Below are 19,967 nucleotides of genomic sequence, written 5' to 3' on the forward strand. Positions count from 1 at the left end.
GCTTACTCTTATGGCTTTATGGACAGCCTGCAGAATTCATGGTGTCAATTCCCTCCAGCACTACTTCAGACATTAGTCGAGTCCATGCCACGTCGTGTTACGGCACGTTGTTAGGCAGGTGTACCAGTTTCGTTGGCTCTTCAGTGTAAAAGAGCTGTTTAAGAAGTGGATAGAAGAAGTAAATATGAGAATACAGATTAAAAGAAATATGCTATTTCCTTACGTATATAGAAAATATAGCACTTCCGGAAGCAAGTAGAATTCGACTACAAAAAGCAGTGTATAAACGACATTGAGCCGTGGTAAAATTTGCTGTTTTGAAGAGCGCGCCGCGGCGCGTAATGTAAAGCAGTCTCTGTGGCAATCGCAGCTTTTGTGTCTCCCTCTGGTGGGAAAGGGGAAACGTTGCCTTTTCACGTGCATTTAAGGAGCGCTATGAGCTCGGCAGTTGTTCAGTATGAGTCAGTCAATCTGTCAGTCTGGGCGAGTCTGGTGAGTTTGTCAGCCAAGTTAGTCTGGATCTGTATCTCGTGCGCATTGGAGGGGCGGTTAGTGTCTGTCTGACGTCCGGAGTGCTAGTATGTGTTAGGCTGCCAGTCTGGTCGAGTTTGCTCAGGCAATGGGCATTGGCGGTTGGATCGATCGGTTGGCCGGTCGCGCACTGGGATGACTTGTCCACCTGGAGCGTCGGTGCATGTGAGGTCGCCACGTGAGTCCAGTGGCCGCGCCGTATAGCGAGGAGGCGTAGCGGCTTCGCGGCCAACACGAGACAAACAGGGGTCAATCCACCACATCGGTCTGGCCGGTGCGAGATGCAACGCCGTGAGACGGGAAATCGGCGCGCCTTCCTGCGTCCGTTGAAGCGGCTGGCAGCAGACGGTTCGGGAGAGCGTTCTGGGGTGCTGCGCCTGGTCTTCACCGGAAATCGCAGTTTGGTAGAAGTTAAGTGATTGATCATATGTTGTTCCATTTATTTGTTAAATTCTACTTGTTTTCTTGGTCAGCCTCTCGTCCGCATTTGGTAGGCAGTTAGTGTCTGTCTGTCTGTCTGTCGGTGTGCCGTACGTCAATAGCTGCCTCTGTCATGTTTGTCGCATTCGGTGTAAACGAGGTTGCAGAATTAAGGTAAAGGCCGAATTCCTGTAATATGTTTTTATCTTACCGATCATATTGCGAGGAGGTATATGTGTAATGTAGGTCATGTTGTACACGTTGTGTAAGTCTGAATTTCATGGGTTTTATTTACATAGTCATTTTTATAAAGTTGCCACCCTTCCACCGCAAGGGCCCTTTTAAAAACAAATTGCACTTTGGTGGAAAATAATTTCTTAGTGTGAGTGTTTGTGCCATTTCCATCCCTCTTCAGGGGTGCATAGTTAATGTGTTTGTGTGAGTTGTTAAAATTTTTAGTTTAACGTAATCTGGTGTGTTGGTGTGTTGCAGATTTGCACCATATATATATATATATATATATATATATATATATATATATATATATATATATATATATTCTGCCTCTGAATAATTGTAACTTGATATTTCGAGGGTGCTTTTCTGCTTATAATTTTAAATTTGTTTTGAAAAAGTTTTAGGAATAAAATTCACATTTGTTAAATTGTAACTTGATATTTCGAGGGTGCTTTTCTGCTTATAAATTTTAAATCTGTTTTTGAAAAGGCTTTTATGAATAAAATTTCCATTGGTTGAAATTTAAGTTGTTTCCACCAGTTACTCCTTGGCAACTACGACCACGCTCACATAGTGTGTTAATGTTCTTGATGAATCTATAGGAAATAGAGTAAATTCTTTAAGAAAAGATATCGAAAGTAAATTTTAACGGTTCAGACGTGAATTAGGGAAAAGAGAATGTGATCTTCGTGTATCAGTAAAGAAAACTGAAATCGTCACTCATCATGTGAAATAACCCAGCCGCTCAAAAATAATGTTAGATAATATCCCACTTGAAAAGGTCTCTAGCTGTAATTATGTAGGATGCGAATGAGCTTTGATGTGGACACCGATATAGAAAATAAGATTAACAGATATCACTTAGTACACAGAATGATGAACAAAACATTCCAAAACAAATTACGGAAGGAAATAAAATTAAATTATTTAGAAACAATGGCTTCACATGTATTGCTATACAGGGCGTTACAAAAAGCTACGGCCAAACTTTCAGGAAACATTCCTCACACACAAATAAAGAAAAGATGTTATGTGGGCATGTGTTCGGAAACGCTTAATTTCCATGTTAGAGATCATTTTAGTGTCGTCAGTATGTACTGTACTTCCTTACTTCACCGCCAGTTGGCCCAATTGAAGGACTTCGGTGCTTTTGTTGACATGCGACTCATTGCTCTACAGTACTAGCATCAAGCACATCAGTACGTAGCATCAACAGGTTAGTGTTCATCACGAACGTGGTTTTGCAGTCAGTGCAATGTTTACAAATGCGGAGTTGGCAGATGCCCATTTGATGTATGGATTAGCACGGGGCAATAGCCGTGGCGCGGTACGCCTGTATCGAGACAGATTTCCAGAACGAAGGTGTCCCGACAGGAAGACGTTCGAAGCAATTGATCGGCGTCTTAGGGAGCACGGAACATTCCAGCCTATGACCCGCGACTGGCGAAGACCTAGAACGACGAGGACACCTGCAATGGACGAGGCAATTCTTCGTGCAGTTGACGATAACCCTAATGTCAGCGTCAAAGAAGTTGATGCTGTACAAGGTAACGTTGACCACGTCACTATATGTGAGTGCTGCGGGAGAACCAGTTGTTTCCGTACCATGTACATCGTGTGCAAGCACTGGCAGGAGCTGATTGGCCTCCACGGGTACACTTCTGCGAATGGTTCATCCAACAATGTGTCAATCCTCATTTCAGTGCAAATGTTCTCTTTACGGATGAGGCTACATTCCAACGTGATCAAATTGTAAATTTTCACGATCAACATGTGTGGGCTGACGAGAATCCGCACGCAATTGTGCAATCACGTCATCAACACAGATTTTCTGTGAACGTTTGGGCAGGCATTGTTGGTGATGTCTCGATTGGGCCCCATGTTCTTTCACCTACGCTCAATGGAGCACGTTATCATGATGTCATATGGGATACTCTACCTGCGCTGCTAGAACATGTGCCTTTACAAGTGCGACACAACATGTGGTTCATTCACGATGGAGCTCCTGCACATTTCTGTCGAAGTGTTCGTACGCTTCTCAACAACAGATTAGGCGACCGATGGATTGGTGGAGGCGGACCAATTCCATGGCCTCCACGCTCTCCTGACCTCAACCTTCTTGACTTTCATTTATGCGGGCATTTGAAAGCTGTTGTCTACGCAATCCCGGTACCAAATGTAGAGACTCTTCGTGCTTGTATTGTGGACGGCTGTGATACAATACGCCATTCTCAAGGGCTGCATCAGCGCATCAGGTATTCCACGCTACGGAGGGTGGATACATGTATCCTCGCTAACGGAGTACATTTTGAACATTTCCAGTAACAAAGTGTTTGAAGTCACCCTGGTACGTTCTGTTGCTATGTGTTTCCATTCCATGATTAATGTGATTTGAAGAAAGTCAAAAAACATGGCATCTACCTCTTTTGAGCGATTTTAATTGTTTCTCTATCCCTCTGTCGTCTATTTCGATATCTACCATTTTGTCATCTGTACGACAATCTAGAGAGTATTTACAACGGCAATTTACGCTGAATAAAAAAAGCGTCAGATCCTCCACATTGGCATTAAAAGAGATCCGTTAAACTTCGGTTACACGATAAGTCACACAAATCTAAGGGCTGTAAATTCAACCAAACATCTGGGGTAACAATTACGAACAACTTGAATAGGAACGATCACAAAGTAACGTTGTGGGGAAGGCGAACCAAAGACTGTATTTTATTGATATAAGATTTATAAGATGTAACAAATCCGCTGAAGAGACTGCCTACACTACGCCTGTCTGTCCTTTGCTAGAGTACTGCTATAAGATAGGAGTGATGCAGGACATTGAAAAAGTTCAGAAGGGCAGTTCGTTTTGTACTGTCGCGAAATACCGGAGAGAATATTTTGGATACGATGCGTGAGTTGTAGTGGGTACCATTTAAACAAAGGAGATTTTTGTTGCGGCGAGATATTTTTACGAAATTTCAACCACCATCATTGTCCTCTGAATGTGAAAATATTTTGTTGACTGCCACCTACACAAATATGAAAATCGTAATAAAATAAGAAAAATGAGAGCGCACGTGGGAAGATTTAAGTATTCGTTTTTTCCTCGTGCTATTCGAGAGTGGAACGGTAGATAAATAGTACCAAAGTGGTTCGATGAACTCTCTGCCAAGCACTTAACTGTGAATTGCAGAGTTGTGATGTATAACTATGTACAAGCGTGTTTATATCGAATCCTACTTCGGGCATGGATGTATGTGATGTCCTTAGGTTAGTTAGGTTTAAGTAGTTCTGAGTTCTAGGGGGCTGATGACCTGAGAAGTCCCATAGAGCCATTTGAACTATTTGTTTATATAGTAGCCGCGCTCTCAGACTGTGACGTCAAGCGGCGACGGATCTGTCTAGACAGCGTAAGTAGCATTCAAGGAGCCTATAAGAAAAACAGTGCAGGAGCTATCACTCACAAGCATGCGCATCTGGGTCCAAGCTCACATGCTAGCAGTCCACAGTGTCTTTCTGCTGTAATAAAAAGCCGTCGCGCTAGCCGTCAGGTAACCTTACATAAGCACTACCACTCCGTATGACACGGCTTTACTGGCGAGACTGCAGGTAGCAACACTAAGTGCGTGCTGAAGCGAACGCTAACCTCACGTTCGTTGCCACACTGGACAAAATCCTATGTCCTAATACGCGAAACTGTTCGTATTAGCGCGGTCGATTCCCTAACAGCAACATAACTTGACTTACGCCCTGCCGAACTGCCGATTGACAACGTTGTTTGTACAGAAATTCGTCCGTTTTTTTAAGAAACGGCTGTAGATGAACGCCTAATTCACTCTACTAAGGACGCAAACTGTATGAGACACATGTGCTCCGCGAGTCCATTCACAAGGTGTTTTATAATAATTGATGGTGAAAACTGGCATGGTTGGGAATCTGTGGTTACGAACTGCCACAGAGTTCAGCAAGAAATATTGCCATCTTCAGCACAAATGTGCTGGACATTTAAATTTGTGTACTAAGTCCCCATCTAATTATGCTTAATTTTCACCCAACACTTTCAGTTTGATAACAAATACACTTCTTCAGTGTATTGCGTGTTATAATTTACTGTACACTTTACCTGTTAAAGGAGGCGCTCTACGTATTGACTTTACATTTAGATACAATGCATTGATCTACGAATTCCTTCTAACAGCTCTCGGCCATCACATCAACATTAACAATATTGGAATTCTCTGCGGATCTTATACTGTACGTCAGTTGCGGCAAAAATTAGAGCGATAGGCGCAAACTCGTAACGTTCGGACCTCCACACGCCAATACATGTGTTACGACGCTGTACACAGGATCGTGGGCGTGGTGTTGTCATTAAGCGCATCACAATCAGCGAAGCCCCTCTCTACTCCCACAACAATAGAAACTGCAACAATGCTCGCCATGCTCCTGATACTCCCTGGCTCTGCAGGTATCGTCACAACGTCGTCTCGCATATGTGGCTTCTCTGATACCCGTCATGTGGCTGCGCAGTGCTGCACGGTGTAGTACAAAGAACGAAAAAGCCAAGTTTTGTAAGAAAATAGTAACGGATAGTAAAGTACGTCATCGAAGTACGAGGGGCGTTCGATAAGTAATGCAACACTTTTTTTCTGAAAGCAGGCTGTTTTTATTTAGCGCTCCAATACACCATTGCATTCCACATTCTTTGGCCTACAAAATCCTATTCCTCGACATAATCTCCGTTCGATGCGACGGCCTTACGCCGCCTTACTGGTAGGGCCTATATGCCTGCATGGTACCACCCTAATGGTCGACGTCAGGGCCTGCGTCTTGCTCCATCAGTAACCACCCAGTCATTCATTACTGCTTTCCGCGGAGTGCCTCCTCCATGTGGCCAAACACATGGCAGTCGGAAGGTGCGAGATACGGGGTGTGGGATGGATGAGGGAAAACAGTCCAATGACTTTTTGTGAGTTTGTAAGGTACCAGACAAATTTCATTTCCGTATTTTCCAGTTTTATAATTTCGTATCGCGTCTGCAGATACCTTGTAGCATTGAGTCAGGAAAGCGGTACTGCAGAATACACACAATCGGGAGTAAGATTTCTGTTCCCAGGCTACATGACGGAGCTGGTGGAGCACCTGGCGTAGCCAGAGCACGTCTGTGTGAGGCGCTGCGGCTGGACATAAGAACGCCCGTTACATCAGCAGCGGCAGGAAAAACAATTATTCTGGCTCGAAGCAAGTAATCTTGTTTAATATACATTTGCTAATAAAAGTAACTTTTTCCAGCATAGATACTAAGAGAAGCCTGTACGTCATATGAACTTTCTTACAACAATATTAAAACCTGAGAAATCGATCATCTTAATAAATATATGAGCGATTCTTAAACTAGAGAAAACGTACGAAATGCTACGAAAAATCACGAGTGTAAGTGCGAGTAGAGGCTGCGCGCCATAGACGCGAGTCGCCAATAGGACGCCTTCCAGTGTAGTTTCGTCCTAAGACCGTGCTCACAGGAAGTTGTTAGTTTCCTGTTAATCATCCATTATTCATTGTGTTAAAATTTCCAGTTTGTAATGTTTAGTAAACAAATATACATTATGACATCCATTTTGAACGTTATTCCGAACAATACAGCTTTCCGCTTCATCACTTAGAATCGCAGGAAATAAGTTTGCACTTTACAGAGAAACCGATTCTGTTACTGCGAGGGGCATAAACTTCGAGAGCTTCTCGGCAAAACAGGTACAAAGAACCACATATGACGACTCACTAAGATACTCCAACGACGGATTGTCTTAACCTTCGCAAAACTTGGATGGAGAATCACGGCCTGTCACTTCGTACGCCTCTCTTACCGTCCTTACCATTAATAATGTTTCTGAATAAATTTAGAAGTTGTGTTCCAAACCTGCTTGACATTATCTCAAGTCACCTGCAGTCCTTACCGTATGTAATAGAAGATTTGACGCTACAGCCACGTCAAGAGTCTCTCTCACAAAGACCAACCGCCAAACTCCCTTTACGATCAACTGGTATTTTTGTGAAGTCTCCGAGGCCTTCTATTGTCTTTCTCATGATGCTAGCTTAGAAAAACACAATTCAATGGAACTGATGGCTTTGCAGAGAGGTGGTTTCAATGATGCATGTATAACAGAATGTAGAGGGCTATGCTGAATAACTGATACAATGTTGGAAAGGTAGAAAATTTTAGTGACAGGGTAAAAAGAAAAAAAAATCACAAAGGAAGTCCCACAGGGTTCAATTTTGGGTCCATTCCTGTTACTTATATACCTATGTAAAAACCTAACACATTACACTCAGAAACCAAAATTGGCACTTTTGCAGTCATATAATAATTCCCTTTAGAGAGAAACAACAGAAGAGTTAGTAAACGATATTTTCCAAAGAGTTAATAAGTGGTTCTCTGAAAATGGACTTTCTGGAAGTTCTGCATTCAGTTTTCTATAAAACAAATAGTCATATCAGTAATGGACGTAGCACATGAGCATCGGTCAGTAGCTCCAAATACTTGGGTGTACATGAAAACTTGAGGTGGAAGAAGCATATTATTGAGCTTCTCAAACTTTTACTCTTCGTATAATTTCTAACCCTGGAAACAAACGTGTCAGTCTGCTGACATATTTCCAGTCAACAAGTACTGATTGCACAAAAGCGAGCATAAATATAATATGTGGCGTTTACCCACGGACATAAGTAGGTAAATCATCAAGCAGCTAGGCATTTTAACTGCACCGTCGCAATACACATGTTCGCTAATGAAATTCGTCATAAATAATCCATCACAATTTGACAAGAACAGTTATGTACATACCTAAAACATTAGGGGAAAAGTGATCTTTATTACCCATTATTAAAGCTATCAGTGGATCAGAGAGGAGTTCCGACCGGAACAATAAAATTTTTTGATAATTTTCCCAATAACGTAACATGCCTGACAGGTAGAGAAAAAAGTTTTAAATCTAATTTAAAAGCATTCCTTCTGGACAATTCCTCCTCTTACACTGACGTATCTCTTCGTAAAAGATATTATCCAGAAAAACCATGTTTTTAACTGTAGTTACATGAGTAGGAATAAAATGATAATCCGTTTCTTAATGATAAAGCTAATCACGTATGCGTATCCTGTAAACTGACTCGTTACACTTCATTTCGATAAAATAATCGTTCAAATGATGTATAACGTGGAACATATATCTAACAAACTAGCTAACTCACAAACACTGTCGCGAAATCTCAAGAAAAACTCAGTTATGGGACTCGACAATGGCCGTGTGAACAAGTCCTTCTTACTCGAGGCATATCACAATCTACTCACAAACATCATTCAAACGCAGTTTCTCAATGAGCAACCCCCCTATCTTTCCTTCTCCTATCGCTTTGTTGCGGTTTCGCTGAAATGCTTATCATTTGCATACCCAGGAGTGTAGTATACTTCATACAAGTTTGGCGGTTTTTGATCCATCTTCAAGCTATTGCACTTTTAATGAACATTAGTATATGAGCTAGTTGTCTGTAATTCAATTGCTTACGAGTGAGCTCGTAGTCTGGAGAGGTACAAAATAGTTTGAAATACAAGGACCGAATATCTCGCAACTGTCGCTGTATCTGAGGACACATTTCTCAGGACATGTTTGCGAGGACTCCATTGAACAGAGAAAGTGTGGAGCAACGGCATCTTCAGATAGTTGCAAGAAGAAGAGATGAGGTGACGAAAAAATCGTGTCAGTCCTGTATTTCAAACAAAACTTTTAGGGAAAGTTGAGATGCCGGCAGTTATCGCTATTTGGACCTTGGTATACAACTTGTACTCACACGACACGAAGAACACACATTTATCGGTTATTATCAGCAGAGAAAAAATTTCTATTAGAGGAAAATACCTCCAGTAATTTTAGCCTTATCGCTAGGCAAAACATGTGTTAAAGCATGCTATCAGTAGGTTTGTGCTTACTCAACGACGGCGTATACAATTGAGAATCAGTTAATTTTATGCCAAGGTTTTTGATCTATTGTGGCTTTTCCGGTCTGGTTTGTGAATACCCGCCAACAGACAAATAATAATGGATAATGATAATAGTATGTGATCAGTTTATACAAACTCTGGGCGCTTGACTATGGCTTTTTGCGTAAGGTCCGTTCATTGTAAGTTTGGCCGTTCAAATGGCTTTGCTTGGTAGGCACAGGGTTCGCCATGGGCACTTATAACTTGTTCCATGGGTGATGGGATCGATTCGTATAAGGCGCGAATGGCATCCTGCGGTGTAGCCATCAATGCTGCATTCCCCTGGTTACAAAGTTCATCTGTGGTTGTTGGCAATGGGTCACAGCGCTGCACCTCTCTTTTCATCATTCTCACATGTTTTTGATTCGTGACAATCTGTTGATCTGGCAGGCCGCTGAAACAGGCTGACACCTCGTGACAATAAGGCAAGTGTTCGTGCAGCGACATGTGGTTGCGCACTGTCTTGCTGGAAAATGGCGTCTGAGGTGGTGTGCGGAAAGGGTTGGCTACGGGCCGCAGGATGTCATTCGCATAGGTCGTAGTGCACACAGTGCCCTGCACACGCACCGACTCTCATTTGTGGCTATACTCAATTGCAGCACCCGATACCATAAGACCTCGAGCTCGCGCCGTATGTCTTGTGCGAATGCAGTCACTGTGATGCCACTACCCCTATCTGCGGTGAACCAAAATGTAGCCATCAAACAGAAGCTGAATTCGTCCGAGAACACTATTTGGTCCCCAGTCCCCAGTGACGTCGTTCTATAAACCACTGCCGTCTACCATATTTCTGGACAGTCGTCGAAGATAGGGGGAGAAGTGGACAGCGTGAGTAGCAGGACAAGGCCGGCGTCACCCCAAGTCCAATATGGCGGCCGTCACCACAAACAAGGACGTCGCCCCAAAGCACTGGTATCCAAAAACGGCGAGAACATAGGTCAATTGGGCTACCTCTACTAACCCAAGTCATCCGACCACCACCTGGCCCTACGAACTCGCGGGAAGTTTGAGTTTTGGCGGGAAGATAGTTCAATTGGAATACATCTACTAACCTAAGAGAATGGCGGGAAAGAAAGGGCACGTCCACTAACCTAACTCAATTCTTCCTAGGAACTGGACATAAGTCTTTATTTAAACAATTAGCTGCAGAACTACCATCAAGTGTGTTTCGAATGTTGCTCTCAGAGTTTACTTCTGCAGCTGATAGAAGTTAGTATCGTGTTGCTCATTCAATTCCAATACAATTTCTATTTATTTATTTATTTATTTTGCCGTCGCAAGAGGCTGAGATATCGATAGCTGTCTTACATGCACTGGACACAAGTCTTTATTTAAACAATTATACGCAGTATCACCATCAAGTGTTCTCGCCATCATCTTAGAAAATGTTCACCAATTTTACTGTAAGAGCTTACTCCTGCACCTCAGGGAGGTTGGGGGGGGGGGGGGGGGAGGGGGGGGGGTTGTATGGCGTTTCAGTTCAATTCGAATATAATTTGTTTAAATATATTATCTACATAATTAGTTTCGTGTTACCGTCACAAGAGGCTGAGATGTTGATAGCTGAACATGTGAACAGTACAGCCCGGCTTTGCACAAGAGGCAACAGACCTACTTCGCTGCTACTACAGTGCTTCGCGATATGTCACGTTGTCATCCGGCTGTCTCTGTGTCACGGGCGGCAGAGCGTGTTCATGATAAAAATAATGACAGCTGACTAGTCTACATTCAGACCCTCCGACGTCTGCCGGGCACAAACCTCCGCTTTTCCCTAAGAACACTCAGGTCTGTCTGGGCCAGCCTTATGTGCGGCCGAAGTCCCACAGAGCTTTATATAGATAAGAAAAGGGGTTTGCTACACTTTCATCTACCTAGTTTCAGCTACTTTTCAAGGTCATCCAACCACTCACTTCCACATTTCCTGCATACATCGAGGAACGTATTTCACCTAGTTTATTTATAACGCTGATACAAAACACTCACACTGCCGGCAGTCTGGAAGGAGGGAAAAATGCTGTGAAAAACGAATCAGCATGTTCTGGGCTACTGGAGAGAGGCAGGAGTGTACTTTATTTACTTTTTGGACTATTTACTTAGCTACGGATTTCACCTGATTTATTTATTACGCTGATGCAAAACACTCACCCTAACGCGCTTGGTGTCAAAATATACAGTTTACGGACCTCGAAAGTACTCATAAATAATGCTGATGTGCAGAGACGCAAACAATTAGTAAATTGCGCGGTCGCACTGTGGTTAGCACACTGGACTCGCATTCGGGAGGATGACTGTTCAATCCCACGTCCGGTCATCCTGATGTAGGTTTTTCGTGATTTCACCCAAATCTTTCCAGGCAAATGCCGGGATGGTTCCTTTGAAAGGGCACAGCCAACTTCCTTCTCCGACCTTCCCTAGTCCGATGAGATTGATGACCTCGCTGTCTGGTCTCCTTCATCAAACAACTCAACTCCTAAATTACTGAAGTAATGGAGAACACACCATGCGCATCACTGAAATAATGCATGCAAACACGCTCACAACGCTTAAACACCCGAAAATAATCCAATACACAAACACTCAGTGAAAAAAAAAACCCTTATCACTTATCAACCACTCGAACCCTGATTCGACTGGATGGAAAGCCTAAGTGCACCCCCTAACGCATGCATTCTCCAGATGTGGGAGACTGACCCAAATATCTATCCTAATTACGTAATTACGTAATTAATCACGAAGATCGTTCCTAATTACACAAATATATGCCTAGTGTTGCACAAGGACGGCTTAAAATCACAATCTTCCTTTTTTTTAAAATCCCTATACCATTCCAAATTCATGCTAATATCGCAATTAATCCATCCCGGGAATCGAGAATCCGAACGATTTTTTGCCTGTTATCGACACGGATAAAGACCAGTAACGCTCCTGGGAATTATCATTCTTTCTAGAATATTTCAATGTTAAGTCGATAACTCAATAAAAAAGAGATTTTTTTCTGATTTTTCCCCTTTACTTTCTTTACTGAGAAACCTTGTTTCTTCCAAATTTGATGACTCCTATGTCTACGGGAAGTACTCTACAGGTTTTCAGACGTGACATAACGGCCATATCTTTTGATTGCAGTGACTTAGGTGCTTGACGTTTTTACACCACAAAAAAAACTCTTCCTCGTATATGTAACAGTCAGACAGATAAACTTAGATGGCGAACAAAGTGATCCTACAAGGGTTGTGCTGTTACCGATTGAGGCGTGGAGACCTATAAATGGGCGCTGTTGTTGGCAGAGCAGGTCACTCGATGTTTTGTCATACAATCATTCAAGTGGTGGAGACAATATTTTCGTAGCTCCATGTCTTGTCTGTAGTAAACAACTATAGTTTGTACAAGAAGTGTAAAGAGAAGAAAGGAGTGATCTTAGAGACTTGTCTTCAAAGCTGGAAGCAATGAAATGAAGAGTCTACCTATAAAAAAGAACAACAACCAGGGAAAAACAAACCATTGTTTGCTCACCCTGCAAGAAGACTCAAGACTGCAGGCCATTTATGTCTCAAGAGCAGGAAGGGCAGGAGATAACGAAATTTTTCTTATTGTATGCTTACAGCACAAAAGGAAGAATACACGATTAAATTTGTGGGCGATTTGGGTGCTAAGTTTAGCACACAGAACTGCAATCTCCAGCATAAAGAACGGCTCTAAACAAGCCGGCCGTCGAACGGAGCTTGCATGGCAGATGTGAGGGCGTCATTTCACTGCCCCATCTCTACGCCAGAGTTCATCTCTCATAGTGACCGGCGAGTGATGGCGTAGATCTGTACAAATTCTCGACATTTCATCACCAGACTTTTCAGTGGGTCAATGATGTGGAGAACGTGCTGGGTTGGACAACAGTTGAACATCTTCTACATTGAGGTAGGTCGGGGCAGGGTGGGCAACAGAGAGTCTTGCGTTGCCTTGACGATAGTTAACATTACGTAAACCTCAAAGATAGGAAATAGCCATCAGCCTCATCATGTCAGAAGTCTAATAGATGGGACCTCATGACGAATGCAATCTGGTAACTTTCGTTCTCCTTAGAGCTTCCATACATGGATATGTCCGTCATGTTCCTGTATGCAGAAGCGGAGTCTGACTTTACTGTTCATATGACCAGTGGTGCCATCGGGCCCAGCAGCACTACCATTGTTCTTCTTTCTTCTGCCACATCAAGGAAAGCTGCAACAATGAATGGTTGCCTTGGTTCAAATCGTTCAAATGGCTCTGAGCACTATGGGACTTAACATCTGAGGTCATCAGTCCCCTTGAGTTTAGAACTGCTTGAACCTAACTGACCTAAGGACATCACACACATCCATGCCCGAGACAGGATTCGAACCTGCGACTGTAATCTGTATTGGTCGCGCGCTTCCAGGGCTGCCTTGCTGACAGTCTACGGCGCTCCAGACGTCAACGCATCGTCGTTGTGGAGAGTTGTCTTAATGCAGACAAGCCCATTTCTTGATTCAAAGTATATGAATTGGCTGTACGATCCAGCACAGCATAGCGAGTTTTATGTACGTCCTCTCAACAACTAGTCGCGTGGCGACGCTGATATCCTGCACGTTACCGAGTGTGGTCCTCCTGAAAACGCTGACTGCATATCAGCATGACATGACATGACCCAACGCGGACAGTAGTTTTACGGAAGGATAAATCGCTCTTGCAACTGTGAAGCCACGCTGAAACACTAACCGTTTGCGCTAAAGCATCGAGTACGCCTCATGCCAATTTGATGTTTACTACGAGCTGCGTCTGTGGTGTTGTATTTTTAATGGTCAATACTATATATTTCTCCAAACAGCTGAAAACCTATTAAAATGTGAAATAAAAATTAAACTGAAAAGAAATAAAATAAGCACTGGTTGAAATGTAGCAAATCATTTTCATGATTATTTTGAAACATATCATTAATTCCAGAAAATAAATAATAAAATATATTGGCTGACATTATTACTACCTTCCTCTTCAAATACACGTTGGGGTAAATAAAAGTGGCCCAGAGAACATAATTCCAGGGCAGAAACAAACACAGAAGAGGAAATACAGACAGTGTTAACCTGACTATAGCAGATGTTGAAAATCACCACCATTCATCTCTTGGCACTTTTGGGCCCCGATCAGCAAGTTGCTAAAGGTGGATCGAAGCTGTACTGCTAGAATTGCTGCAGTTTCATTTTTAATGTTCTGCTGCGGTTCTTGAAGACTATGAGGGTTATTGATATACACCTTAGACTTGAGGGCCCCCACACACAAAGTAATCGCACACCGATAGCGACGGCGGCGACCATACAAACTCTATCAGGCGTTAAGATTATATAACTGCACTACAATGGCGGGCGCAGACGGCCGGTTGTGTGGGCGGTTGTTCCATCCTGTTGGAAGTAACTGCAAATCTTTTCCCCCTGCGTTATTCTACCGCAGAGGGTTTCAATGGTTCAAATGGCTCTGAGCAGTATGGAACTTAACATCTGAGGTCATCAGTCCCCTAGAACTTAGAACTACTTAAACCTAACTAACCTAAGGACATCACACACATCCATACCCCAGATGGTTTCAAAATGTTGGCAATGTAACGCGCCGAAGTCAATGTCTGATGAAAGAAGATGGGACTAGTAATGCAGAGTACACACACTGCAAGCCAAATCCTAACCTTCTGATCATTCAATCGTGTTTCGTGAAAATTATGTAGATTTCCACTGCCCAGAACCTGTGATTCCGTGAGGTGATATAACCGCTTAGGTGAAACCAGGCTTCACCAGACATAAAAAGCTGATGCACATCCAAGCCATTCATTTTTATCTCAGTGAACAACCGTTCAGAAAACTAGAGGCGCTGAAGAGCATCTGTAGGTTTTAATGCATGAACAAGAGACAGTCGTAGGGATTCACATTCAGGTCCAGGCGGGGCATTCGTCTACGCGATTGTGATGCTCTGGTTGCTTGCGACAGGCGTCGTTTTGATTTGATAGGATTCCGAAGTATTTTCTGGTGAACTGCAGCCACATTTTTTGATGTGCGGGCACGTTTCGGGATGTTTTTTGACATGTTCAAAACGCTGTATGACACCATTTTCGGACTAAGCGTTGGATGCCACTCTTTGCTGGCATTTTGACACAATTAAACTTCTCAGCATCCAACTGACCCACCGTTTCACGAAACCACATCGTCCCCTTTCCAATGCTCCACTCACACTGACACAGACCGCACTACGCTGTGAACCCGCATGGCTTACATGGGTGGCGTACACGTGGCGTGCGCTTCACGAGGTGTAGGTATATCGATAAATTCGCGTCCAATCATATCCACTGGTCCTAACCACTTTTATTTGCACAGCCCTGTAGAAGAAACGTGAAGGCACGCACGTGCACGCATGGGTGGCTCTAAAGTAGCTGTTACTCACTAGGAGTAAAATAACAGGATCGTAAAGTGTGGTTTCCATACAGAATATCTGCGTGACAACTGTACAACCTTTCAGGGATGGTGAAGAGCGAAAATATGTCAACACAGGAAGTCTAAATGCATGTACTTTTCTAACATTTTTAATTACGTGTGTAACTTTCTCCAGGTGCAACTTTCACAACACTCGTTCATTTTTTCCCCCGGAGCTTCTGTGCAGGCATGTCAGCGGTGTTTTAATTGCTGTCTCTCTATCCGCTGTTGTTCGAACAGGCAGCGAACATTCTTGTGTGTAGATTCTTATCACTTTCAACAAGTACCTCTTGTACACAAGACTTTTCACAGTACCCTCAATGGAGAATACAAATGTGGACTGTTTAGGCGATAGGGCACAAACAATCCCTGTCTTTCCTGTCCATCTTCCAGAGAACGCCCAACACAAGCCACAAAAACGGTATATGTAAAGCGAGTTGAGGTTCCATCATATTGGGACCACAAGTGCGATGTCTCCCAAAAACGTGAAGAGTTTTCTCAAAAACACTGAATTCACCTGTGAAGTTAATCGGGAGGAAGCAGATAAGGGCCGCCGAAAGTTCACTGCAAACCCTTATGAATGGTTCTTCACAACTGCGGACTGCGGATTGCGACTGATGTTGCAACTGTCGTTCATTCCGTCTCTGGTGGGAGAGGTTTCACCAAAGAAGAGTCCATACGCAGGAAAGCGAAAATCTGTCATGCGGCTTTGCATTCCACTGATTCAAAACGACGTGAGGTCCGAAGTCAACAGGAGTTACAGCTTTCTGTTAATGATACGAGTGTTATTTCTAGTTCCCGTATTATTTTCCGCACACTACTATGCATGGTAGCCATTTAATGTGGCAACTTATCGAGTCTGTTGAGATCATTGGCTATATTTTTGGCCTCCGTTACTTTCCTTCTCTTCATTTCTGGAACATTTTTGGAGACAGGATACGTGTTGAATGGATATGTGGCGAAAGTGTCCGAATTACGACCGAATTTGAAAGCCTCTCGACTCTCTATCGCTTCCGCAGTAACAACTAACAGCGTGGGGGAAGACGTTATTGCTTACAACATTTCTATTTGAACGAAAAGATGCGCGATGTCCAGACCGGTTGTGCTGAAGCCACGTTTCATAAAACTGTAACGCTGTGCATTGAAGATTTCCGGCAGATACGTATGTGACATCAGTTGCGAAAAGGACTATATGACCATCGGAAGGTCGATGGTACACAAACAGTCTAATGACAACACAATTAGAAGACAAGGATTCAGCATTTCTGATGGGTTCGAGGACAGTGATTAATCTACTATTACGATGCTAAAGTTTGTGGTAGATACATTTCTCGCCAAATACTGACGTGAAAAATACAGTGGAAGTTCAGCAGTTAAGATTGTTGTCAGAGTCGACCGTATTGTCCGAAGTCATATCCACATGCACCAAAATTGAGTCGTGTCAAGTCCACGTGTGGTAGCATAGAGATGTAAGAAGCTTCCATAATCTATAATTGAGCTGACGAGGCACCTGTACATATTGCTTAGTTTATGAAGTAGAATCGGAGAATGAACATTATCGCATGCGCTATTAATATTAAGAAAAGGTATGTGCGATGGTGCTTATTGTTAATGCCCAAGAATTTCTATTCTGCGAGTGTCTAGGGCTCTTTTACCCTTGCAGAAACCGAACTGTCTTCCTGAAAGTAAATCATCGGATGCTAGCTACCATTCTAGACTGGCCTTAGTAAGTCGTTCTGCTGACTGTAGAATGATTCTCCTGCCGCCAGTGTACATTTCGCGAAAGGACCATGAATACAAAATAAGAGGACGATTGTTTTTCCCTCACTCCAAGTGCGAGTGGAACGAGTGAGGAATGACTAGTGTAAGTACACGGTACCCTCCGCCATGCACCGTACGGTGGCTTTCAGAATAGGTATTTGCGTAGATGTAGATACAGATAACGGGACTGGTGTGTAGACACGTCGGCTTCCAGATTTCGCTTAGCGTTAGGGAACTTCAACGATTGAGTCGTCCGGTCAGGAACAAGGGCTACTTTCATCCAGATGTTGACAGATTCGATGAGTCGTTAATGTCCGGTTTTGTGGGTGAGACAGCATAGGTCACTGCATTCATTCCAGGGGCACCGTTCATCTGCGACTTCAACACTTTCTTTAACTTTCTCGTCTAAAGCTCTGAGCACCAGATATGTTCATATACTGTGCCCACTGTGGTAATAGCTGGACTGCAGATGTAAGGAGATTCCAAGCTGTCATGCAGATGTTCCTAACAATTGTCACCCATTTTACGGTATCAAGGTTCCAGTTACCTATACTGACTTTCCTTATTGTACTCCGCTTACGAGAATTCTTGCTATCTTTAATTTTCCCAGATAAAATGTAATTGCTGAGCCGTGTATCGGTTCGTATCAACAGAAGGCTTTCCTACTGTCGTATCTTTCTGTACCTAGCAAGTAGTGCAGTCGTGTCCCGCCAGAGTGTGGTCCTTACGCCGTGTGCCTGCTTCTAGAGCGCTGTCTGCGGACGCCCGCTGTCAGTGCGCCTGGGGAGTCTACGTGCCGCATGCCGACTTGGCCCCAGTGCGCCAAGCTGTTCACAGCAGTCCGCTAAGAAAAGAGGCTGTACAGCATTTGACACTTGCTGCAGTCCGAAGGATCGGCCTGGTTGAAGACCAAAGTCCGCTGCACCTGAGGAACTACCTGTTGGCGACTTCGTCCACTTCACCGCCAGAGGACCACTGAAGACAATCTCCAGATACGATTTGCACTACACATGTTTCCAGTTGCCTGTGTTCCACGGCCAGTGACCTGTGTCCAGGGTTAATTATAAGACGAACTGTAACTACCTTCTATGCAGACGGTGGCAATTATTGAACTACATAAGAAAAACGTAAATTACTTACAAACTACGGTGTGCACACAGTTTTTTCAACATGTAAACGTCACTACAGATATTCCGATTTAGGTTATGACATGTTATATATTCAAATTCAAATGACTCTAAGCACTATAGAACTTAACATCTGAGGTCATCAGTCCCCTAGCCTTAGAACTACCTAAACGTAACTAACCTAAGGACATCACACACATCCATGCCCGAGGCAGGATTCGAACCTGCGGCCGTAGCAGCCGCGTGGTTCCGGACTGAAACGCCTAGAATCGCTCGGCCACAGCGGCCGGCATATTCAATATGCCTTCCATCATTAGTGATGATGTGGCGCAGACGAATAGCGAAATTCTGCATGACCTGCTGAAGTTTCAGAACATCGATGCATCGATGACCTCCTGAATGGCTGTTTTCAGCTCAGGAATGGTTTTGGGCTTATTGCCGTACGCCTTGTCTTTAATATAGCACCACAGAAAGGAGTCGGATGTGTTCAGATACGGAGAATGTGGCAACCAGTCAAGGCTAATGCCAGTGGCTTATGGGTACGTCACAGCCAGAATGCGGTCCCCAAAGTGTCCCTGCAGGGCGTCAAACACTCTCTTGCTTCGATGAGATCGAGCTCCGTCTTGCATGATTCACATCTTGTCGAAATCGTGGTCGACGATGAAATCAACTCCCAAACCTTTCATTACCGCTCGGTAGTCACCGTTACATCAAGGAATATTTTTTAAAAAAGGTTCAAATGGCTCAGAGCAGTATGGGACTTAACATCTGAGGTCATCAGTTCCCTAGAACTTACAATTACTTGTCCTTAGGTTAGTTAGGTTTATCACACACATCCATGCCCGAGGCAAGATTCGAACCTGTGACCGTACCAGTCACGCGGTTCCAGACTGAAGTGCCTAGAACCGCTCGGCCACAAGGCCAGCCATCAAAGAATATCGCACCGACTATTCAGTGACTGGGCATTGCACACCACACAGCCACCCTTTCAGGGTGAAGAAACTTCTCGATCACGAAATGCGGATTCTCAGTCCCCGAAATGCGCAAAAATTCGTTTATTGACTTACGCATCCAAATGAAAGTAAGCTTCGTCACTAAACCAAACAGCATGCGCATATTAATTTCCGACATACCGCGCGGCTAACCGTGCCGTTTGAACGTCCTAATGGAAACCATCCAGAAGTTATGACGATTTTATTTCATATGGTTCAATAATCGTCACCCAGTAGCTTGCCATGTTTAATCGGATTTGAGTGTCGTGGCAGTGCGGTCTGCCTCTGGCTCTGTTCTCACGATACTTCCTCCCCTGACATAGTGTTAAAATACGGTTGTAAATCACTGCCGTAGCGATTACTAAGTATTTTGTATACACTGCCTCAAGAACAAGGCCATTTCATTGAC

The 19,967-nt window shown here is 43.6% G+C and overlaps 1 protein-coding gene across 1 annotated transcript in view; it reads right to left on the reverse strand.

The window, feature by feature from the left end:
• Positions 1 to 19,967, reverse strand: part of LOC126336241 (glypican-5-like) — a 728,632-nt gene that overhangs the window by 639,540 nt on the left and 69,125 nt on the right. The gene's annotated exons all lie outside the window — the stretch shown is intronic.

The sequence above is a fragment of the Schistocerca gregaria genome, chromosome 2, assembly GCF_023897955.1.
Source record: "Schistocerca gregaria isolate iqSchGreg1 chromosome 2, iqSchGreg1.2, whole genome shotgun sequence".
NCBI lineage: Eukaryota > Metazoa > Arthropoda > Insecta > Orthoptera > Acrididae > Schistocerca > Schistocerca gregaria.